We start from the raw sequence: 26,084 nt of genomic DNA, 5'->3' as shown, positions 1-26,084 counted from the left end.
GACAACACCCTCATGCTGTACTGTAACAGTTCCCAGCACACAAATGTTTACAGCCTTTCTGTTCATATAAAAAAAAGACATTCTTTTTTTTTTAACTTACAACAAGGACCTCAGTTGGAAAAAAGTAAAATCAGAAATGACGAGAAGTTGAAGAGAACCTCCCTTGTGAGATTTGCAGACTGTTATTTTCACTGAGATTTGTTCTGTTGTATTTCTCCAATAGGCTGTTGAGTGCTGTAGCAGGGGGATAGTCACGCTAGAGCTGCTTTGTATGAATAACATTTCATGTGCAATAATCTGTGGCTTTCTTGTCACAAAATTACGTACATGCACACACGCGTGCACACACACACAGATATACACACACATAGACTAGGAACGGTCTCAACCATGGCTACAATCACACATTACATCTCAGACTCACAAAATGCAAAAGAAAAAATGCAAATGACAAAAAAAATGTTTCCTTACCACTGGAACAAGCGGACCAAACAAAAATTAATAAGTAATCTGTGTGTAAATGCATCCCATGTACAGACACATCCCTGATGGTTGCAGAAAGTCCACCTCCTCTCAAAAATGTGTGTTGGTTATTGTTACGTGTCTCGCTTGTTTTGTCAGCGTGAGAAAGTTTCTCTGATGTCTCCAAAAATGCAGCCTTTGGGCCATGCACCTGCAGGAATCCTTGACCTCATGACTTGGAAGGGAAACCATTCCTGCAAATAGGCATACAAGAATGATGCAAAAACTTGAAACCTGCACTGCCATACATCGAGAACAGGAATACTGTGACATGCGAGACATCATGTGCCAGGGGATAGCTGTCATTTTAAACATTTCTAACCGGAAAAAACAAAGCACTTAAAAAAAAAAAAAAAAGCACAATCAACTGCAGTGTTCTGGACTGGATCTTGAAGTGACACTTTCAGATACTCTATTTGAAATCTTCTGTCTCTGCACACTTTTTACTTTTTGTCAGTCTGTCAACATTATGAAATTATAGATCACCTTTGATTCCAGAATGAATAAAGAATAAAGAAAACGTTATTGAAGTGAATAAGAAAGAAGGAGAAAGCCACAGACAGAAAGAGAAAGAAACTAAAGCTACAATAAGTTACAATGTGTTGGCAGTGTAACAATCAGAAAACCATTTTATTAAACTCACGTCTAACTGCCTTCCTGTTTCACTGATCCTCTGATTTATACTAACCTATAACTCAAACCACATGATCTGTTCTGAAAGCACCCGAACAGTCAGATGAGCCTAAACATAATGTCCCACGGGCAGTGGTATGTATGGATGTGGACTACTTGTGCAAGCTCACATTTAGCTTCATGGTACCAGTAGTGATACCGACTAGCCCCTGTAGGGTCCAAAACTGTGAGGTTTGAATGCTATGGATGAGTGAAAAAAACAGTCGGAAAAGATCTCAATTAGAGTTTAGACAGACTAACAAAAATCAACAAAATAAATAGCATGTTAAAATATACATATTTAACACTTAAAACATAATTTCCCCAACTTAGCAGCTTTCATCGAAGCATGTCAAATTATAGTATTGTCAAATCAATATGTAAAAAGCTACAAACTGATGTTAAGTTTGAGTTTCCTTGTCCTTGTGGCAAATGTTGATGAGCAGCTTTCCACATAGTAAGTAATGAAATATGTAAAAATGAAAATACATAACCATTTTCAAAATTCAATTAAAAACTTCATCACAGTCATTTGGTGTCAGCTCCTCTGCATCCGAATGAAAAATGAAATTTTTCACTCGCACTTGTCAACAGCAGACCGAACAGGCTGTCAAAGTGTCATTTCCCACTCACCGGGGTAACTATATACACAAAGGATTAGTTTCGGAAAATGATAAATGAAAAATCAGAACAGATAAATACAAAAACATGTCACTGTGGAGCTTTAACTTAATTAAGAGCACTTAAGAGTCCTGATCGCTCTCGGTGAGACAGCTCAACTGTGCATGTGTTAATCTGTGTGTCTGCATGTGCACAGCAGTGACTTTCCCCTACTCCAATTAACAGTCATAGCAGGAAAAAAGGTAATTACAAAGCTAAGTGGGAGACTTGAAGTCATGCTGGGACACATAACCTAGGCGCACACATTTAGGCAAATAAGCACGCACACTGAATCAAAATACAGAGACACGAGGGTTTGTCAGTTCATCAGCCCGCACAAAAGGAGGGACAAAACACAGATACACTGTGACAATTCAATCACATTTAAACTGTGCTGCAAGGAAATACTCTAGGATAAGTAATATATACTTTTTTTATTCAGCAAGATGATCCAGCGCAAACCACGTAATTAAATGTAATGCATGCGAGGATAAAATACAGGGGCAATAATATAGAAGTATACACTAGGAGTAAAGAGACGAGAGACACTGAGAAATAAGGCTGGAGGAGGTGAAAAAAGGATGAGATTGCAGCAAAAAACTGTAATCTATTATGAGTGCGACATTATAGAGATTATAGAGGTGAAGTTGTATTTTTCTAACCAGAACAAGATACTAACTACCTGGTTAACTTGTCCATGCAGCTTGTCAGGCCTCAGCAAAATCCCGCCACAGATACAGAAACAAACAGTGTGTTACATAACGATAAAGTCTATCACTGCTTCAAACATGCTTCACACCTCATTATCAGGTTTTGCAACTTTACCGCCATGTAGGGTGATACAGATGTGCTCTGTTGCATTTTTTAAATTGAGTTTTTTTCACTTTTTCTTTTCTTTTGACGCCAATGAATGCTGAACATCCCAGTAAACTGGCGCCGCATGTGTTTCTGTGAGTGTAGGCGTGAGCAGAATCCTGGAAGACAAGACAAACTGCCTAAACTCAGAGGGTGTATGCATGTCGAGACTTGCCCGGAATCATGCTGAAACTGGTGGTTGATTAGCAATCTGCTGAGGAAGAATCTACACACTTTAGAAACTACTAAGGAGCAGAATTAATAGTTGAAAGTGAAGCGTTCTTGATATCGCTCATTGTGATCAAATGTTTCCCTTTGTAACCGGGTTACATGACTGATGAGCCGATAAGGGCGTCCATAATGTTTCCCATGAGCCCTATAAAGTCTTCCATCCACACATATGGAGCTATTTACATGGAACAGGTGGTGGAACAGTGAAGACTGCAGAGTCTGACGTAAACACACACACAAGCCCACACGTGCATCCATACACATGCACTCTGCGTCGTTATCACTGCTATCAGTTAATTTATGGCCTTAGATCAAACATCAGGAAAGGATGCACCTGACACTCAACCACATATCATCGAGAAAAAATAAAAAAGAAGCGGGGAAAGACAAACAGCTGTCTTGTTATTTAGCGTTCTGTCATCGCTGCAGATTGTGCAACAAACAAAAAGAGACGACGACCCGTCTCACAAGCACATACCACAGAATGTCACCACACGGTGCAGGTGCAATTGTGAAATTAGATAGAAGAGTCGCAGAAGACTCACAGCTGTTGGTTTATGACTTACTGTCATAACCATAACTGTCATTCAGCACAACTCATTTCTGTTTATGGGCTCTTCACCCTGTCAAAGACTTTCTGTGCTGTATACTGTTTTTTGATGCATTTCTTTATTTCCTGGCTCTCTCTCAGTGAGTCAAGATCCCTTTTTTATCCCATCTGAACTGGAAATAAATGAACAAGCAAACAGAAATGCACAGTTCATGGATGGTTGGATGGATACATCAGTAAACGTATGCATGGATGAACATCTTGATCGTGTCATTCTTAACAAACTTGAACTTTCTTTCTTTTTTCCTTTCTTCACCTCTATCTCCATATTACTTTAACACTTTTAAAATCAATCAAACCAAAAAGTTCAAAAAAAAAAAAAAGGACATGACATGAATGCAAATTTCAGTGTTATTTTTTGCTCTTATTTACGCCACTCTGGAGCTGCTGCTGCCACAGGAATGACAACCCTTGTTGGGATTCTGTCGCATCAAGCCGGCACATTTGAATGCTAAACCCATTAGCCAAGCATCACTCACAGTCAGAGCTGGCGATGATAAATAACCCAACCAGAGAAATCTGATTAGGAGAGACGAAGGGATGGGGATCTGAGGGAATGAGTAACAGCAATGTCGCCGTTATCGGGCCTCAGTCAGATTGGAAATCACACACCGAGAAAACATGAAATGCTCGTCTGCAGTGGGTCGTGTCGGCTGTTTTTCTAAACCACGGATTGGGACCCAAAATTGGGTATTTGGTGGGCTGCAATTAAATGAAAGCTGAACTTTGTGTGCATGCTTTTAAGCTCTGCCACAGCAAAGTCAGCACAACAAACAGGCTTGTAAATATATATATATATACAGTGTACATAAACCAAGAATCGAGCTGTGGTTGACTGCATTCGCATTCACCTAGCAGTCAACCACACAGAGATAAACACTCAGGTATGCTTCTCTGTTTGTGAAGCAATGCCTCCGTTTATTATTTTTATCTTGTTGTGGGCTATAATTAATAATACTAGACAGTGGTGGTCTGTTATCTAAAACAAAATGAAAAACGGTTTGTTGAGGTCTGAGACAAAAAAATTAAGAGCATGAGGACGTATTAAACAGAGAGTTCAAGACAAATTTCATACGCAATTCTGGGACGGCAGATAAAGATCTAATATTTCAAAAACACAGAAAGCATTCACTGCACATTTAAAGATTTCCATGAGCTGAACCTGACCTTGGAAGATTATTTGGTGCCAATGGGGATGTGTTAATATATGAAGCACCAAGCTGCTGTTTTAGCTAACATTTACATGCTGATACATTGTTGTCATCAAAGTAACTTTGCTATTTGTGTACTAGAGTTGTGCATTACTGAGTTTACAAAAATCTGCATGGGGTATTATGCTTTGACAGGTGTTGATCAAAATATCTCTTTACCTCAGTGGCCTTGTTGAAATAACCCTCACTGACCCATGTGAATGCCACTTTGTCAAGTCTCAATAATCTATCGTTAATTCCCCGTGCCAAGCTGTCAATGTCAACAAACATTTAGCTGTCATTACTGGTAGTATTTAGGTTTGAATGTTTGAAAGTTTTGTTCTGAACTAGACAACTTGTCCATGTTTGTAATGTTGGTGCATGTCTAACACAGGTATTGGATGAATAATACAACAAGTTATTTTGTTAATGCACTGACAGACTTCCCAATAAGTGTACTGCAGCTTTTTTTATGTCTTGTTTGCTTGTATGCACTAATTAGCACATCTATGCATCTTTGCAATTTAACCATACAGTACATTGATGCACCTTGCTAACCAGGCTTGTTAGCGTTACTGAGTGATTGTACTCTGTTGCAGACATGAACAGCTGGAGACACCTCTGCTAAGTATTCATTCCTGTTTGACTTCTCTGAGGTCTGCCTGAAGGGCAGATAGTTGATGCATAATAATGTGCCGTCTCAGAGGACGAGTCTGCACAGTTAAAACATCAACACGGACATTCAGTCAGAGCCTTGCGCTCACCATCCGATGACAAAATGTACATCACTCTCAGTCAAAGAAAAACACTTGTGTCAACACGCCATTCTCTCACTCAAACATGGTCGCTTCTGGCTCAAAAAACTATAAATATAGACTATTTGCCAAGAGTACACGATCATGTAGACATAAGTACGCAATCACTATAAAAACTAACACTAAATGAAAATTATCCATGTTTCATGGTTCAGGACAGTAAGCTTTGGTTTTATTAACAATGTCCATCACTCAGACATCCATGTTTCAGGAAGCAGGTGGTAATGCACCAAGCAGGACTACTCAGTAGGCACGTTAGCAAGGACTTCTCTGAACATTTGAGCATTCTTAGCAATAATCAATACTTTTAGTGGATTCACGCATGACACCCTGATCTGTTTGACTGCCAAGCATACCCACTCTCTGATTCTACAGATGCACACATGCCTGGACTTCCTTTCCCAATGATTTGGATCCAGACTGAAAAAAAACACGGAGCTCATTAAAGAGGGTTCAGTTACAGTGCAGAAGCTTAAAATAAATCATCAAAACTGCTTGATCCAGTAGTTTAACACATAAAAACGGCAAAAGTCGAAAGCTAAGTTAAATAACTGAATCACTGTGCTGATACATATTTAGCTGCATTTCTACTACCACTATAACAATTAGAAGCCTACTAGGACATTTTTATGTAATTTGTTTAGTGGTGCACATGGAAAATCTTCATTTTTTTTCTTTTTGGAAGATAAGCATCTCCAAGCACTGCTGCACTAAAAAGGTCAGCGTAGAATTGCACGCAACATTTTAATGAGACAATTGGTTGAAATTCATTAACCTAGTTACACGAGTCAGATATATATTGTAATAATATTCTTTAAGGTCAAGCTGAATTTAATGAAGTAATTGAGTACAAGGCAATTCTGTATAGATAAAAAGGGGTTTTGCGTTCCCAAGTTTTAACTGAATTACAAAAATCAAACCATTTGTCCTGGTTAATTATTAAGAGCAAATTCAATTTACCCTCACCACTTCACTGAAAAGCCCATATACCTCCTATGCAGAGCTACTTACAGATTGCATAAGCATTCCTGGTGACAAACAATTAAACAAGCACTAATACACGCACACACATTGATTGACCTTTCCTACTGAGTGTTATTAATACTCGCAGGTCATATTAGGAAAGGTTAACGAGCAATAAGGCCAGCAGCACTCACGTGGAATATAAACAAGAAGAAGGCGTAGGAGCTAATGTGGATTTCAGTACCTGGGCAAGATATTTTCATTAAAGTAATCACAATAAGCAAATAACAAATACACAAAAAGCCATAAACTTGGTGAGAAAAAAAATAAGTGACAATGGCAAGGATTAGAGATGAGTTTCGTGCAACTCCTGGAGTGTACGGGCGTTTGCGGTTTATTCACAATCAGTCTAATTTACTTGATGTAAAATGGGGTAATTGTAAACGTTTAAATAACATAACAACTTTCATCAGTTGTGTCACAGCCCTTCCAAAATGCTGACTTTGTTTGTTACCCAGACAAATTAGTGGGCCGGGCTACAATCAGAGACTTCCTGTCCGATAGTGCCTTTCACTTTTACCTCACAAAGTTGCCGCCTAGAAGATATTTAAAGCCAAGTAGTCAACAACGGAAAATGCATTTTGAAGAAAACATACAGCTTTTAATATGCTTTCTATTAACCAGACAAGTTATAAAAATGTTGAAGATGAATGTGTAATAATGTATTTGATTTACAGCTTTTGCTGCTACAGCATTGTTAGTTTTAATGGTTACGTTTAGGCACTCACAGATCTTGGTTGATGTGAGTAGCGTTCAGGTTTAGTACTGAATCCTGCAGTGACTTTATTGCCAATATTACCAGTAATCACTGATCTTTCACCTGTCATCCACTCCATCCACCTCCAGTTAAATCTGCTGCATTTCAATGGCATTCATTCTTTGCAAAAACCTGGACCAAATCAAGCCAGGTTGTGACAGTTAAATGGTAAAGTTACTTAAGTTAAATGAGTTCCTCTTTAACACTTACCAGACTGAACAAGCCAAGGTTATAGAGGGGATAGTTAACTATATCCTTAGTTTAAGATTGCTAAATGTTCAAACTTTACAAAAATAAAACTGGATGATACTATCATGATCTTGTAAAGCGAACATTCACTCTTTCCTTAACAAGACGACCAGATCAAAAGATCCAGTTGATGGCTACCATATGTATCAATTAGGAAAGTCCCACACAGAGGAAAGGCATGTGGTTGCACAGAAAATATGCAATGCAATATGCATCACAAATGATCTGAAGCTGATCTCTTTCTTTCATGCATGTCCAAAGAATGTCCCGGACATTCATCTGAAATGAGCTGAAATATATCTCATCCTCCTTCCCACATCACAGAGCTTGCGTGCACGAGTCGGTGCTTTAATAGCTTTGAAACGACTTAAAACACGTGAAGTCACAATAATAAATGTAAGTCACAAATGACTTGGAACATTCTCTCTCACTCTGTCTCTATTTCGCTCTCTCGCTCTTTAAGTGGGTCAGTGTGATGATGGTGTCAGTGTCTGGACTCAGCAGCAGCATATTTGCATCAGTCATCCTAACTAGACCGTGAAGAGAAGGATTTCCCTGCTCAGCTGTGCCAGTGAGTCAGTGAAATATACCCCTTATAAAACCCTGCTGGATGGAAAAGAAGCCTGAGGATAACTTGGATCCATTTAATGGGCTGAACTTCAGGCTCTTTGCTTTTGGCTATGCAGATACATTTTAAGTGGGAAGTAACATTGCATGAGACTGATACCTCACATAATGCTTCAAAGACCCTGTAGAGATCATTAAATGACTTCTGAAGCACAAATACATATAGTGTGCAGAAACACACCATGTATTGCATTACTATCTTTTTGCTAAATGTTTGAAAGAACTCACTGGGTTTCGTTACCATATTTGCAACTTTGGCTTTCATTTTATCTTTGTCTCAGTATTTAAAGGAATGTGGGTTTCTTAAAAAAAATGTAAATGCCATAGCATGAAATGAAGAGCGGCAGGGAAAACATTCCGGGTTGTGAGCTGCATCAACACTTGTGATATTATACGCTTAATTCTGCTGAGACACCAAGACAGGCCTCTTGTGTGCTTTAAGGCTGGATAAAAACTTGGTGGTGCAGTCAGTGCTTTGCAACCAAATTCAACCTCTAATTAGGCCCGCTCATGCAAATTTAGAAGAATGTGGCAGTGGAAAAAAAATAAAAAATTCAACAGCCTCGGGACAACCCTAAACTTGGAAATTTGGCTGTGATGGCAACTTTGGAGCTTAATTATCTGAATAGGCAGGCTTGCTGGGTATTGTCAAAAATAGCTTTGGATACAATTAAAAATTTGTGATGAGGCTGAACGATGGTTAATTAAAGTCACAGTGAGAAGTGAGCATAATGCATGCTGCATGTTAAGATACAAGCACCCAACTTGGTCCTTTGTCTCACCTTTCTGACAACAAAGTCCATCATGAATAAAACAAGTCTGAACGTTCTTCCAAATTGGCTTGAAATTTTGTGCAACTAGTAAAATTTATGTGAGTGTGTATTTTGTGTGTGGTTTATTTTTTTGTTTTGTTTTTTTCCCCCATTTCTTATCTATGCAAGATATCCACTATGGATGTCACTATAACCAATTCCAGAACCAATACAGTACCTTTCAATACCAAAATTGTAAAGAAGCTAGCATATAGCATAGCATAATTGAATACTAACTGATACTAAAAATTACTTTTAGTATGACTAATCATTTGAAACAGCATTGTTTCCAACAGCTGACTCGCAATGTGACAGAACACTCCTGAAGACAGGCAGGCACAAAGCCCTTCTCTTCACTAGCACCTGACACATGAACAGCAGCGCAGCAAACTTAGCATAGCATCTTAGGCTATGTTCACACTGCAGGTCTTAATGCTCAATTCTGATTTTTTGATCAAATCTGATTTTTTTGTCTGCTTGTTCACACTACAAATAAAATGTGACAGCAAACGCGCTCTAGTGTGAACCGTTCACGGCCCTCAAAGCGGCCTGCATGTGCAAAAGAAGACGTCACACACAACGCGCTCTGTTTAGACCCAAACCAAACAGTATTGTTTGACTGATGGCCCTTAATATAAAGACTTGTTTTGGACTTTACGTTTCCCAATTTTGCTTTAAGTTATAAAGTTATTTTGTTATTTAAATATGGTCTAATAATTATCCTTATTGCTGTTAGAGGAGCGGTGCTTCAAAGGATAGTTGCAGATTTCTGTCAGAATCTGCAGATTATACAGATTATTATACAAATAAAATGTTCACATTTCTCCAACATTGTCTTCCCAACAGTTTCGCTAACATCTACACTGGAAGGCCAGGAAGCGTTCACGATGTCTTCTTGGGCGCTTCTCCGGCACTGATAATTGGCGTCTGTCTTGTGTCAGTGACGCAAAAGACAGATTTAATTTAATAGATTTAAAAAGACAGATTCAAGGGGCGATCGTGGCTCAAGAGTCGGCAGTTCATCCTGTAATCGGAAGGTTGCCGGTTCGAGCCCCAGCTTGGATAGCCTCGGTCGTTGTGTCCTTGGGCAAGACACTTCACCTACCGCCTACTGGTGATGGCCAGAGGGGCCGATGGCGCGATATGGCAGCCTTGCTTCTGTCAGTCTGCCCCAGGCCAGCTGTGGCTACAACTGTAGCTTGCCTCCACCAGTGTGTGAATGTGAGAGTGAATGAATAGTGGAATTGTAAAGCGCTTTGAGGTTCTCGAAATGCAATCCATTATTATTATTAATGTGACATGACCATTCAAACAGCAGTCGCTTTCTAAAATATCAGATATGTATCGGATTCAGTACCACATACGAAAGTGACTTAGGTCGGATTTGTGCTGTTCACACTGTCATACCATGATCGGATATGGTTTGTATATGGTCAAAAAAGTACGCTTTCGCCTGCAGTGTGAACGTAACCTTAATGACTCACACCCCAGTCTTTATGAGTTGTTTTGTTAGGTCAATAAAGCTTCCGGTTCAACAACACTTAAGAAAACACTTAATTAAACACTTAATATAAATACATACCTGGTCAGAACATTTTAGCATTAGGTGTTCAGCTTTTACTCTTGTTAGCTATATATTAAGTCACAATTAAGGTAGCAGCTATTAGCAAACATTATCAGTCCTGCTTGTCTGTAATGTTAACAAGCTTCCAGTTTTATTTGCACACCACTAAAAATATGGTGCCAAGTCACCAGAAGCACAGAAATTAAACAGGGTTATAGTTGAATTCTTTTGCACCAACCAGTATTGTTGTAGTCTTTTTTTTTTTTTTAATAAACCTCACAATTGTGTCATTTTTTTCTCTCATGGCATCTAAATTAGTATCTACGACATTTTCCTGGATATTGGTATCGAGTTTTAAATTCCAGTATCACAACAACCACAGGATCCAGCACACCTGTCTCACTTTAACCCCTCTCTGTCTCACTTTGAAGCCTTTCGTAACTTCCCGAAGTTTTCAGGTGATGTCTTTTTTGGTTTTGGTTTGTGTTTTTTTACCCGGACTTTGGTCAGCTGCGAGTCAGTCGCCTGGGCCTTGATCTCAAAAGTTTCTCTCAGGTAAACTTTTAAGTAGAAAAGACCCCTGTTGCTACTTTCAACTCTTCATCTCCTCTTTCGCCTCCTCCTCACTGCTCCGAAGTGCTTTGTTGATAAACCCACTTTAGGGCTCACCAGTCTTGTCAGAAGATCTTGCCGTTTGTTGTGTTATGGACAAACCGGCATGTTTGTGTGCATGCGTCCACATAGAAAAACGACTGTGAAAAACTGTACCTAACAGATTAGTTAAAAGAGCACACCCCAGCTCTACAAACATAAATACAAGCTCTAGGGATTTTCTAATCTGGACTTAAGCTGATGTTATCAGTAGATACACTACACTCACGCTAAAAATGCATGCTGTTCTGTCATTATCAGAGCAGGAAGCCACTCTTCTCTTCAGATGCTACTTGGTGCTCCAAACAAACTGAGAAATACTGAGCGGTCTGACTCACCAACACACAGACATATACATGTAACACATTTGATCATTGGTACCACTAGCTGCTCAGAAAGGACAGTTCTTCTGCCAAGGCAACATGCATTTGGCAAACTCTGTGAGAGGCTGCCATGCAGTCTTCTGCTCACTTAGCACTTCACACACAGTCTGTCGTACTTTGTGTTACTCACTCAGCAAAAGCTTGAAGCATACATGAGCGTTTTGTGTAACAGCAGAAAAAAAATTCGGCCCTGGATAACCAGAAAACAAAGAAATGAAACAGAAAAATGTATTCTAAGTTTGGTGCCTTTGGTGGTAGAAGCCCAGCTCTTCCATGAGCTCAGAGTGAAATCATAAGAAAAGAGACTTCATTGAGTTTGTTAACTGCCAAACAAACCCACTAGCTGTGGATATTTTACTCCGTCTTGCAGAGAAGTTAAAGTGGGTTCTGTAGTTCATGTTTAGAATAGTTTTTAATTTGAAGGAAAAATGTTCACATGACAAACGAAGACCAAAGTCACAGGTGCTCCTACATATGCTCAAACATCCTTTACTTCTTTTCTTTCCTGCTTCCATGATGACTGCGTTGACGCTAACATACCCCTCACCCAGTTTCATCCACACATATGCAGAGACACATCAGGCATCAGTTTACCTGGCACGCATGCAAAGAAAGACAAATACTGCCTGACTACCTCTCTGCCCCATGCAAACACAGAGGCACACATAACAGCCACCTTACATATGAAAGTAGCACCTGACACAGGCCAACTGGAATCGACCAGAACTGAGAATGTTACTTTGGTGCCTGCAGCAAAGACACTGTATACTATGTGTGTGTGTGTGTGTGTGTGTGTGTGTGTGTGTGTGTGTGTGTGTGTGTGTGTGTGTGTGTGTGTGTGTGTGTGTGTGTGTGTGTGTGTGCGTGTCAGAGTCTGACAATATGAGAACAACCTTGAGGATGAATTTGAGGAAAAAACAAAAAGAGTGTACCAACTTAGGATAATCTTTAACTTTTGTCCCAAAATCTGGCCTCTATCTTTTATAGACACACACAAACACACACTATCAGAGCTCCTACACGGGACTGCCAGCAGTTAAGGCCAAAACACACATGTATGCACTAGGGGTGCAACGATACTCGTATCGATATTGAACCGTTCGATACAGTGCTTTCGGTTCGGTACGCATATGTATCAAACAATACAAAATTTTTAATTTATTTGATCAACTTTCCTTCTGACGATGCTGTCTGTGTTGAGCGCTCAGTGGATCTGCGCTCGACAGTGCAGCCTAGGCGGAGTAGTCGAACGCAGATTCACTGAGCGCAGGGCAAGCTAGCGAGACAGAAGTTAAGCTCTCCTTGCAACATGGCAAATTGAACCTCCCCCACCCTCATTCAGATGTGGCATTTGGAACTATTTTGGTTTTCATGTGACGTATGACCCTGAAGGTAAGCGCGTCATGGACAAAAGTAAAACAGTATGTTGGATGTGCCAGGCAATGCTCAATTACATTGGTGGGAACTAGTGTGTTAGCGCAGTTAGCTCGTTAACGTGTTGGCCGTCCAGCCCCAGGCACGGGGCGATCCGCGGTAGCTCGTTAACTTGCCGTGTTGTCCCGTTAACATCATTTCAACAAGATTAACGCTGACAGCACTAGTGGGAACACAACGAATATGTCTGCACATTTACGTCGACATCATCCTAGTGCAAAGACAAGTGGAAGCAGACAAAAACAACAAGCACGCACGCTACAAATTTTACCCGCGTCATTTAGACAGCCATTAGCACATGATTCTCCTCATGGGGACCTGATATGTTTAATATGCTGCTGAGAATATAGCCCAGAAGAAGCGTATAGTATAGCTTTTATTTTGGTAAGAGCCATTTCTCTGTAATAAACTCTCTTTTCCAAAGATGAGGGATTTCTCCATCAGATAGATTTATTATTTTTATTACTTTGTTGTTTCAGCAACATTAAATTTAAAAACTGTACTTTTGAGTTAAAATATATATTTATAATTTTAATAAATGACAAATTAAAAAGGCATGAACATTTTTTTTTTGGTATCGAAAAAATATCGAACCGTGACACCAAAGTATCGAACCGAACCGTGAATTTTGTGTATCGTTGCACCCCTAGTATGCACGCCTGCACACACAAGCAAAATACACAAAGTGTATGTGGCATCAATTTCACTGCAGCACCTCACAGTGCTCAGCACTGCCTGCCAGAGCCTCTCCCAGGCTTGATGTCTGCATCTGCTTGTGTTTTTCAGTTCATCTATAGGTGGACGTATGTATGCACGTGGAGATCTGCGTCAGTGCATTACATCTGCATCTAGTTTGGTTTAGGGGAAATTACACATTCTGGTTATTTTCCCTCTCTATATCAACACAGTGGATTACTTTACAGTCAGTGATGGGCCTAAAGTCTACAACTCATGGACATCAACAAATGCTAAGATGCTATTTGAGGCCATCACTGAAGCTTCTTCTTTGTGGGTCTTTCTGCATTCAGTTTGTGCTTCAGTAACTGCTAAGCACGCACTTATGGGTTGAGATCAGGTGACTGGCTTGGCCATGTAAGAATACTGCATTTCTTTGCTTTGAGAAACCCTTGGGTTGATTTTGTAGTGTGCTTTAGGTGCTGTTCCACTTCCACTGTGAAGTGTCGTCTCAGTTTTGCAGCATTTGGTTGAATCTGAGCAGAGAATATAGCCCTCTACACTTCACAATTCAACCTGCTGTTTCTATCAGCAGTCACATCAACACTAAACATCAGAGATCTGGTTCAGCCGGGAGTCATACACCCCCGTGCCATAATACTGCCTCTCCAATGTTTGACTGTTAATGTGATATGCTCACATGAGCGGTTCCTTTCCTTCTCTTTACTTTTCCCATCATTCTGGCACATGCTAATCTTGGTTTCATCTGTCCAAAAAAAAATTTCAGAAGTGTGCAGACTCTTTTAAATGTTCTCTGTCAAAGTTTAATCTGGCCTTTCTGCTCTTCAGTGTTTCCATTGAGTTGCAGCCCTCTGTATTTACATTCATGAGGGCGTCTCTTGGTCGTTGACCTCGACAGTGAAACGCTCACTTCTTCAAGGATGTTCTTGAACTGGCATGATTTTATTAGACAGATTTTTCTTAACCAAGGAAATACATGCATTTCCACACACACATATATGAAGAAGTAACGATAGCTATTACTATTATTAACTATTAACTACTCTTGTGCTTTTCACAGATTTGCAGCAACTCCACATTCCATACTGTTGAGTGCTTAAAGATGAGTTTCATGCTTGTTTTCATCTTCTTATACATCTCTACTCCGTGTCTATAAAATGATTGAAAGTGCATTCAGTGCATTCACATTTTATTCTGGGTTGCAAAGCAAATAAAGTGAAGTGTTCTTTAGCAAAGTCTTTGATTTGAAAGAAGAAAACGTTCACATGATAAACGAACACCAAACTCACAGGTGCTCTTACATATGCTCAAACATCCTTTACTTCCTTTCTTTCCTGCTTCCTGATGACTGGGTTGATTCATTGAAGGAAGTCTGCTGAAACATTTGATGTGTAGTAAAAATAAATATTTGCATTATTGTTACAAAGAATGTATTGACTCTCAATGGAAATGCATGTGCAGTAGTGTACTGAATGTCACTTAAAATGTAATAAGAAAAGTGTGCCGTACATGCACACTATTCTCTCATTATATTCACACTGAGATCAAACTGAATAATCCAAAGCCAGCCTAAACGCCCAATGTTACCTTTCAAGTCAAAGTGGAATCAATACTTAATATATATGGAAACACATACATAAAAGCTATTAGTGTCCCCTGATGTGATCAGTGAAGTGAAGTCTCAGGGAGCCCTTCTGACCTGCACCAATGCCAAACAGGACTCATGCTATACAGCCCTGAGGCAGTGTTTACGTGTGCAAATGGGTGGCTGAAAAAAATAGTTGCTTGTGTGTCTATGTGTGCATGTAGTTTGTCTTTTCATTTGTGTGAATATGCATGCGTTTGTATGTACATGTATGCGTGTGTGTGCACTAGAAGCAGCATAACCTGAGGCTGTGACAGACGGACTCTAAACCATGTTACCAACACACCCCAGTGCCTCACTTAATAGTGCATGAGATAAGAACATTTGGACGTCAAAACAACCCCGCTACCCCTTTTCTCTATGGGAAATTAAGCTTTATGGAGCCCTAGTTTAAGACAATGGCTCCAGTGGTTTGGAAATTCCTTGTCACTAATTGAGAGATATCCTAATGTGTTGAATAGGAAAGGTAATCTAAATATAGACACACACACAGAACTTCAACAGCACAGAATATGGATGGGATCTTACACAAATGTACATGTCGTATATATACACACATGTGACGAGCCCTGCAAAACACAGATGGGAACTGGCATAGATTTCAGTTCAATTCATTTCAGTTTAATTTTATTTATAAAAACACAAAAACAAACTCCATCAAATCAAAATTGACTGAGTGCAAAATATTAGCTGTACCTGCTAGAGGCCAGTTAGCTCCATAAATGTTGTGAAGATGGTGAGCAAATATTTTATTCTCGGCAGATAAAATAATTTGTACAGATCCAGGTCAAAGCCAACTCGTGAAACCTGTTTTTTCTGTACTTGGTATTATGCAGGTAGCCTAAAACACATGAAAAGTAATGTGAACTCGCTAAAAAAGGAATAAGTCACCATTTTTCCCATGCAGGTCAGAGGTAATCTAAGGAGGGAAACTCCTCAAGAAGTGAACTCTCACAGTGATTGAATGAACACACGTGACGGAGGAGGACAGTGACTCAGTCATCAAAAGAGAGAAGGAGCAAACCAGTGCAAAATGAAGGGGTGCTCAACATGTTAACATGGAGAACTACAATGGTTGAGAAAAAAATATGGAAATAGAGTTAAGTAGAGAGCAAAAAAAAAGCCATTAGAGCTAAGAAGGCATTTGAGCACAAGACAAAGAGAGTTAGAGAGTGGGAGGTAGAGGCCAACAGACAGACACAGCTAGAAACAGAGGCAGAGCTATAGAAACAGACAGTCATGCAGCCAGCCAGAGAGGCAGCCAGAGATTAAGAAAAGCGAGAGTAAGACAGACATGCATCTCAACTGTGACAGGCAGCCGGCACCGGCACAAGGAAACTTAAAAAAGCAAATTCTGAAAGACAGCAATGCAGACAAGAAACTGAGGGAGGGGAAAAAAAGAAAGCAGAGAGACAAAAAAGAAGAAAAAGTCAAAGCGTAACTAAAGGAGGAAGAGGGAAAGTGACAGAGGAGGTAGTGCAAGTGCAGTGTGTGAGAGAGAGGCCAAGATGATGAGGCAGACATGCACACAGACTGATGGAGAGTGCATAACTCAGTGGGGACTCTAATATTTTTGTCCAAGGGCACAGTCCAGCATAAAAAAAAATACTCGACATGACAAGGACAGCTTGTCTTTGCTCTACACAACCAAAATTACCAGCCATTCATACTGTGAAAAGAAACCGTGCCAAATAAAAAAAATATATAAAAAACTTTGTAAGACTGATGATCTTTGCAAGGTCGTCACAAAGGGGTGACAACCTTGCATTTTGGGGTCCCAGAATGCACTTAATGTAATGATGCCACTTTGTGTTGTATTCTCATCAAATGAGAAATGAGATGCTTTTGACTTTCACAAAGCCTGAAGTGATATTTTTAGACTCCGTGCAAGCTGCAGGGACAGGTGAATCAGCACAGAGTGACAGTACATTACCAGTCTAGCCGCACTGAGACGAGAATAATACAAAACCATGTCTGAAAGTCTAGAGCTGCACTTTCAAGTGAATGCAAATCGGTACCTAAAGTTTTGAGGAGGGATGTTAACATTTGTGGCTGGCATAGCCGTCATGATCAGATTTGCATTTCTCTCTAGCATCATTCCTGTCAGTGTGCAGCTGAGTGAACTGGCAGTGAACTGAAGAGGAGGCTGGCGCAGTCCTCCCACTGTCTATTGTGGCAAGACAGCACTTCAGTGTGAGTCTATGTGTGATGGAGAAAATCTGAAAAATGAAGTCAGAGGTAAAAATTATATATATATATTTAAAAATACAGACTCAGACATGCAGTGTAGGCAACAGGGAAAAGAAAGATGGAATAAATTACAAGGGAGGGCAAACAGATACAAGAAAGTGAGAAATCAAATGAAGGAAATGAAGTGAAATAGATAAGAATGGACGAAAGAAAGAAAAAACACCTTCTGCCTGTGTGCTTTCATCCTGAACATCTTTGTGTCTGAGTGTCCCTGAATCACTGTGTCAGCAGTTCTCATTACTATACATGCTGAGGACATCAGAGAGCTTACCAAGTAGCCGGTAAAGCATCCTCTGTCTGCGTGCGTTCAAGTAACAACAGACGGCAAACATAAACAGCGGGAGAAAGAGATTCTCACAAATGAGCATGGAATCACTGAGGCGCTTGAAACACCTTGACACTCACACACATGTCTGTTGTCTAAGCGTCCTAAATTAGGCACATGGATTAAATTTGTACATGCAGGAAGATTTAGTTGATTCTGGATTGAATTTTAGGCAGAACAAGTCCAGTCAGGTTCATCTAGTCTGCCCGAAGTGCTGAAATAAAGCTAGGCAATTTGTAATAAAAGTAAATGAGTCATATTAATGGGCAATTAAGCTGCATGTGAGCATTCTTAATGCCCACTAAACCAATTAAAGTGTACAAGGAGGTACCTCAGTTTGGAAAAAGAGTGAATTAATATTTAACAAGTTATCAGCCTGAACACCAGAAAAGAAACGTAGTGTAGTAGCTGTACGAGGTAGCCAGGTTCTGAGGAGTAAATTAGTTCCGCTCCTTATAATTAAGACAATAGTAAATGATTCCTATTTCCACAACAGGCTCGCTGGCAAAAAGTAAGTACATTTATTTATTTAGCGCCTTTTGAAATCACAAAGTGCTTCACACCAAACAAAACCAACAATGGCAAAAAAAAATTTAATGAAATAAAACAATAAAATGAAATGAAATTCTACCCAAATGCCAATTTTAAAAGATGAGTCTTCAGCTGCTTGTTGAATGAGTCCACTGAGCCCACTGATCATAGGCTTCTAAAAAGTGGGGCACAGATTACGGAGCCACTGATGAGTCTAGCCCGTGACAGTTATCTGATAGCTTGTTTGTCAAAGTGTGCCGAGTAACTGCCTAATGTATAAATAAAGGTATGACTCATTCTTAATCAGCTCATTTCTCAGGTGACCTTGTGACCTTGTCTGAAAAGAAATTACCTCCAAATGTGATTTCAAGTGGATTGTTAGTCTTAATAAGAGCAGGTTATGTTAAGGTTTTATGAACTTTGCCCCCAGCCGTACAACCCAAACACTACAGGCGGATGATGGTGCAAATATGTGTAAGAATTTCAGTGATTGTCAATGAGTCAGACACACTATGGTGGGTTTGAGTCATAATCAGTCTTATTCAGCAAGAATATACAAGCACCATGAACTTGACCTTGTGCAGCAGAGCTGGTAACAAAGTATAGCACAGAATAGCTGACAGCTGATGCAAAGCAATTGAATGCATAATAATAATAAGAGTGGGACACAACTTGGCCTTATTCAGCCGCATTCCCACCAGAGATTTCATACTGACCTCATATGACCTGGAAAAGCAATATGTCAACCTTTATACTCCACTGAATTTTTAATATTGCCCAGAAAAGCCTTAGCTTGAGGTGCATTGCTTTAAACAGCTTTTAAATTAAATGTGAGCCCTTACTGTTGCGTGCGGTGCCATGTTTTACAAAAACCTGGGCTTTTATCCACCTGTGTCCATCGTCAAGGCTGTATCCAGCCTGGAATTACTGCTTTATTCAGAGCAGGAAATTAACTTGAGTTTATTGAGCCCATTTCCAGGCACTCAGATTATGTCCCGCACTGGACTGGAAAATCGTGTCATTGCAGATACTCTCAGGGTAAGACTTACAGTCACAGGCATTATCTGCCTCAAGGAAACCCAGCATTTAATATTCACCATCATAGCTATAAATGGCACTGCCATGCACATAGATAAACTCTGAGTTATCTCTCAGTATGACATTCACCATACTGTAACAAGTACCAATCACACTGTACTTTATCAGCAAAAGGTCCATTTTAAAACAGAATAAGATTTTAATTGATGAAAGGGTAGACATGAATATTTAAAATAAATGCTTTTATGCACTTTCTAAAACTTTATAGTCTTTTTGCAACAAAAAGAAAGAAAAGAACAGCATGCAAAAACAAATCCAAAGAAATCCAGGCCCTGCTGGCAGATATGGTTTAAATGAGGCTCCTGTCCTAGCTGTCTACATGTCACCTTATATCTCCCAAAAGGTTAGGAACGGCATTGAGTAAGATGATGTAGATATCTTTATTCTACTCGGTAATCTTGATAGCAACAAAATTCCCATTCCTGAAAGCAGAGTTGTTTGCATAGAGCAGGACAGTTTCGAGTCTGATATCTCAGCTAGTGTTATGGGACATAATCTGACTTATCACACTATATCCCGCTAAGCTCAAAGATATCTCCATCAAAACATCAAAATAGATTTGGTATTAGTCAGCCAAAGTACACAGTCCTGACATGGTGCAGAGGCAAGATGACAGAAGATAATATTCTGGATTAACCTGCTTGAATAATACTTCTCCAAAAGCAGAAAGCACATATCACAAAATATCAAACAGACACAAAAAGAGACAACACACCACCTAACTCTAATATTGCCACCTATAACTGGAAAAACCCCACTTCCACTCGCTATGTATTTCTCAAAAAAGCTCAAAGATATACTTTAGATTTGCATGTCATGTCAGGACTAAATGATAGAGTGATACAAGAGACAAGAAAACTGTACTTCATATTTTGAAATAAGTGAAAAGAAAAATCATCACTATAAATATAATATAATAAAATGTAATAAATAAATAATTAAGGGAAACTAAGAAAAAATCTCAAGTGACATTTCCAGGGCAGCAGGATTTTAGCTAAAGCTCATTTATTGCATTCTTGAGATTCTCACTCATTCTCCTGCGCTTTTATCCCTGTATGAAATATTTGCTCTCTTGCTGTGATTGTTTTGTGTTGTTTTTTAAAGTTAATATTTTAAATAATTACTGTCAAAACATTATAAATCCTTTAGGAAATCAAAGGATGTAGTTTCAAACAGAATAACTGTCTTTAATTTTCCTTTCAGTTTACAGAATATGGCTGGCAGCTGAGGCAGGTTGCTCCCTAATATAAAGAAGCATCATTCTCTGGCTGACAGAATACATCTTTTGGAGGGAATGTGGAAAGGTGACACAAAATCACTCTAAATTTGTTTACAAGCACACAATGGAGGTAAGCAACACCTCTTCTGTCATCTTATATCTCCTACTTCTGTCAAATTACACACAACCTGAAAAAATGAATGCTACTTTGAGTTCATTTCATCTAAAGCACAAAAATACACAACCTTTATGTAACTCCTAACTTCTGCCTGCTGATCAAGGGCAAGTACTGACACCAAACTGACTCCGAGACACCAAAACGAAGCGGTCAACGTGTCTAAACTAGAAAATGTGAACTACATGGACATGAGTGTAATCGAATGCATGAGGGAAGGTAGCAGACACTGAAACTAAGAGCTCTGTTTAGCAAGAGTTTTCGAGTCGCAGGGACATTTCTTCCAGGAGTCAGCAAAAGTAGCTGATTGTGGGGCTTAAACCAAAAGAAGAAATCCAGCAGTGTGCACTCCTTCTGCACTTAAGGTCCTTTAGTCCTCATAGACATGCTCCAATGGGGGACTCTGCAATGTATGTTACATTTTATGAACTGCTACCGCTGTCACGACTTGCCCGTGAGTGACTTGACAGTATGCTATTTTTAATTTTCAGTGCTGCTCTGCTCTGTCAAAAAATGACAGAAAGCCTACATTCTTCCAACGCTGTTTAAAGAATGATGGAAAATAAAGTAAACAGATACAGTCGGGTCATGTACTTGCATCTAAGAGTGAGTACCCAGCACTGAGGACAGTCCAAGCATTCACTACTGGAGGGCATTCTCCTCTGCCTTGCTGGTCTGGGAAAACAGTGCCAACTCAGTCTAGGTCCAACCTCGAAAAAGCAGCGTGCTGGCTGCAAGCTGGGTCTTCATCACTGGCAGCTTTTCTTTCTATAACCTTGCACTGAAGGCCAGCGTCTCTTCACTCCCTGTGTTCTGGCTCTGCTGCGGATCAATTAGCTTGAGACAGCTGTCATTTCAATTAGGCTGTACAATGCAGTGCCCGACTGCTTATCTCAGACGCAGCATGAACCGTTTTCTCCTTAACTGGATTGACACACATCTTACTATTTTTTTTCTTCTATTTTTCAAAAGGGGAAACATGATGTTCAAAATCTTATCTCTGTAAAACTATAGCAAAAATCGAAATGGGCTTTGCAGTGTTGATGGTGACGTTACACACATTACCTCTGCAATCGTAGGAAACTGAAAAAAGCCAGGCATGGCTGGGAATGGGACTTTATATTAAAGCGGGGGTAAAAAGAAAACAGAAGTAAGTGAATATAATAAAAGCTGTCAGTGAAATGATTTACTGAGCCCTTATCAGATTAATAATCCAAAGCGAATCACAGTATTGAAGAATAGCAGCACTGATATCACTTAACTACACTGTGCCTGTAGCAAGGAAGCCAGTGTTCATGCGCTAATGACACGTGTGTGTGTTTGTGTCTATAAAATCACTGCTTTATAATCTTTTAACTACCAGACAATCACAGATTTGTCTGTGATAAAATCCCAGTCCTCACACATATGCCTATGCTTATACCAGGCAAGTCATGTGTGTGTGTATGTGTGTGTCTATGTGTACTCATGTGGGGAATGCCTGTCCGTGTCTGTGCGTGTGTGTGTAGCAGATTTAGCTTTGATAAAACCCCAGTCTTTAGAGGGATTATCAGCCCATTCCCAGACAGCAACATGCTCTGAATTTATGGAGGTAATAAGTTGATCCATAATAGACAGACCACCAGACAGCTAAAGGCTGTTATTGGAAATTGTGTCCCCCATATCTATACCTGGGCATAGATGAAAGAGGGATGGAAAGCAATATCTTCAGAGACAGTCAGACCTGCTGTGCAACACCTCGTGCGAGCTATCATCCGGTGAATTTTGATTTGGCGCTTACCTTTATGTATTGACTGACTCGTCATGCTACTGTTTGTGGTGTGGTTTTGCCTCTACTGAAATCCCAGAGTGCAAACGTACAGCGGCTGCCAAGTGTAAGCACACAACGTGGCACGACATAAGACATCAGCACGCAGACTCAAAAATAATTTAGCTAAATGTTAGTACTCTTTTTTTTAATGTTTCAGAGATCTTAAATTACCATTTGAATCAATGCTATTTTCACTGAAACCAATCCGGGTGTATTTTAGTGAGATTTCACTCACTTTAATGTTATCTGACACCCATTTGTCGTTGCGTGACTTGAGCGTTTAAAAGTAGGGCAAAACCGGTGAAAAGGTCGCACGTTTGTGGATGCAGGCTGTTGTTTCCTGGTCAGAGCAATAAAACTTTCTCTGCCATTATTATTTCCCAAAACAAACCCTCTGTTGATGCTGAGCTCATAGCTTAACTTATGGCTGCTTCTCTCACCACAGACATGGTGACAGAATTACTATAAACTGAAGAAAGGCTGATATAAAGAGCACAATGAGGCTTGCTATCTGCATTATCCTTGCCTTTTTTATCTCTCTTTCTAACTCTTTTTTCCCCTCTCAATCTGGATCTCTATTTCCTTTGTTCCCCTCCTGTCTTCTCTGCCCATCATTTACCCCCATGTCTGTTCTTTCTGCTTCATCTCCCTATGTTTCCTCTCTATCTCTCCCTACGCTCCCTTCAAATGCTCTGCCTTGTGCGCAGTCATAAAGAAATAATTTATTCCTGTCCCCCAGTGCTGGTATGTATTAGCATGCCAGCAGAGCACGTTAACTTATCTCTCGGCTACAGGCGCTGAGTGGTAAAACTAAGCTCTGATAGTTTGCAACAGGATGACCACAGAATGCCTGTAGCTCGGAGAATTAGGGCTGTCGTCATGATTAGTAATGGTGGGCCTGTTTTACTGCACTGTAATTCACTGAACTGTACCAACTGTATGACTCAATGATATGCAAAAAAGGACTATCAGCCCAAAATCGGCTGGTGGAGAAAATGAAAAGATTATTAACTGCTGCTGTTTTTGACAACCAGCCCATCTCAACCAATTCTGTTCTTTTGTTAAGGCGCGCAGAACATAACACAGACAAAATCTGTTTGAGCGGCTGTTGCACTCTGAAGGTCCAACTCAAAATTTGTTTGGCCATCTGTCAGCGCTAGTATCAGAGCATCAGACAGTACATATGAGACTGTAAAAATAGCATGAATTAGATAAAGCACAGTGTTAACATACACAGTTAAGGGTCGACGGTGTGTAGGCATCACGTGCTGCATAAACAGATTGGGCCTTAAGTGGCATTTGTTGTCATTTTGTTGCTTAATAAACCAGAAAACACCACCAGCGTACACATAAATTTATTATAGGGATTTTATGTGAGCCACTATCAGCTGCATTTCCCATAACCTCCATACAGCGAGCGGTAAAAAATAAACCTGATAGCTTTCAAGAGGCCCAACCACACAATGTCTAGGAGAATTAGGCTCATTGTAGTGATTAGTTACTCTAGGCCTGATGTTGTATTCTAATCTAATGCACTTTGCATAGCATGAGTCGGGTTTACAGACATGCTGTGCATTATAAATGGCTAGAAACAATGTAGATGTAAGAATGCTGGCATCTCCGGGATGAGAATCTAAGGTAATACATTGCTCCAACTCTGCAGTACAAAGTGTGGCTCTTATTAGACTTCACTTCCAGGCAGAGAATGAGCTGCATTTTAGTGTAACAACAAACAAGGATGGATAAGCGATTATAGTGACACAGATTTAGTTGTGCATATGGCGCATAGAAAAAGAGGGTGTTAAACCATTCCCCACTTTAATGAGCAGCTTAGATGGATATTGAGACTTCAGAACTGAGAGATGGCACAGATTGCTGCGTTAATGTCATCCTGTGTAACTCAGTGGATTAGGTTTAGATTTGCAGCTCCCACTAGGGCGACCGCATACAAGAATGTATCCTCTCATAAAGAGTCCACCGAATGGCAAATGCTAAGAAAACTGCCCCGCACTTGATAACAGCATTACTGATAAGCAATGTAATTAAGATGCACAGAGTGGAGCATGCTGTATTGTGGGAAAAAGCACCCCAGTGCAATCTCTATTAAGAGCCAAGTGCCGGGCATGTCATAATGATTATTTATTATAACCCTGATGTGTCTGTTTTACTCACTATTTCATTATCTGAGTGCTGGATGCAACTGCACAACTGAAATTCACTATGTCACATGTAAGAGCTACAGAGTTATGAGTGCAGCTTAATATGCACTTCCTGTTCACTTATATGTTACATTGCAAAGTTGATATGATTTGTGTTAAATAAAGTTTCCATATCTCAGAGTCCAATTCGCCATGCTCCCTCTTCCTCCATCCCTCTATGTCTGTCTGTGTGTGTTTGTGACTCATCACCACCCATATTGTGCCACTGACCTATATCTGCCCTACCTGCGTGTCACACTATCGACTGACCTTGATTCCAACTGATCCACTCACTTCCAGACAGTGACGTGAGTCTTTAGCACAACACCAGCAGGAAGCAAGTAAAATATTTCTCTTCCAGTCAATTCCACTGGTTACAAGAAGAAAAAGGTGAGGAATGTGATTAAAGCCGACAAACACATTGTCACCCGCATGTCTTTTAGTAACTAATTTGAAATTTCGAACTGATTTAAGGGATATTATGGAGGTAATCTTCTCCAATGATTCTTTGCATTTTAGCCTTACTTTCAATAATTTAGTATACATTAACGATGTTGAAGGATCTAGAATATTTGGCTGGATTTTGTTCTTCTTTATAATCTTATTTAATAGTATCTCAGAGGCTTTTGGCAAATCATTTTTAAAATGTTATCTGGTTGCTCTTTGCATGTTTAAAATGATAAACAACTCATTTCTGAGCAGACACGGTAGATTAACATCAGAACACATAGCCAAGAGCCACATCCCTGTATCTCTGCCTCTCTCTCTCCCGTTCTCTGCTGCAGAGTAATGCATGGTGAAAATGTGATGCTGCAGGACCATGTGGGCTACCATGCACAAAGCGACTGGAGGTGGAGCTTGGATGCTTACAAGTTCCACTGTACGCTCTCATTGGCTCTCAATGACATCATTGATAAGGGGCTGCAAAGAGAGAGAAAGGAGTGACTCTCCTCTCTCCCTCACACTCCTGTATAGTAGAATGCAAATGCAGGTTAAGAAGGCCAGTTGAATAGCTTGTGACTCTTTTCTGACTCTAAGAGATTCGTCTGAATTAGCTGCTGCTAAAGCATTAGGTGAAATAC

General features: G+C 39.9%; 1 long non-coding RNA gene across 3 annotated transcripts in view; it reads right to left on the bottom strand.

Annotated features, from left to right (window-relative positions):
- Positions 1 to 26,084, bottom strand: part of LOC146377286 (uncharacterized) — a 113,242-nt gene that overhangs the window by 84,193 nt on the left and 2,965 nt on the right. The window lies entirely within an intron of this gene.

Source organism: Perissodus microlepis, chromosome 11, assembly GCF_051167445.1.
Source record: "Perissodus microlepis isolate ML-2025 ecotype Zambia chromosome 11, ASM5116744v1, whole genome shotgun sequence".
In the NCBI taxonomy this organism is placed as follows: Eukaryota; Metazoa; Chordata; class Actinopteri; order Cichliformes; family Cichlidae; genus Perissodus; species Perissodus microlepis.
The sequence above is the reverse complement of the archived record's forward strand: the minus strand, read 5'-3'. Positions and strand labels throughout refer to the sequence as shown.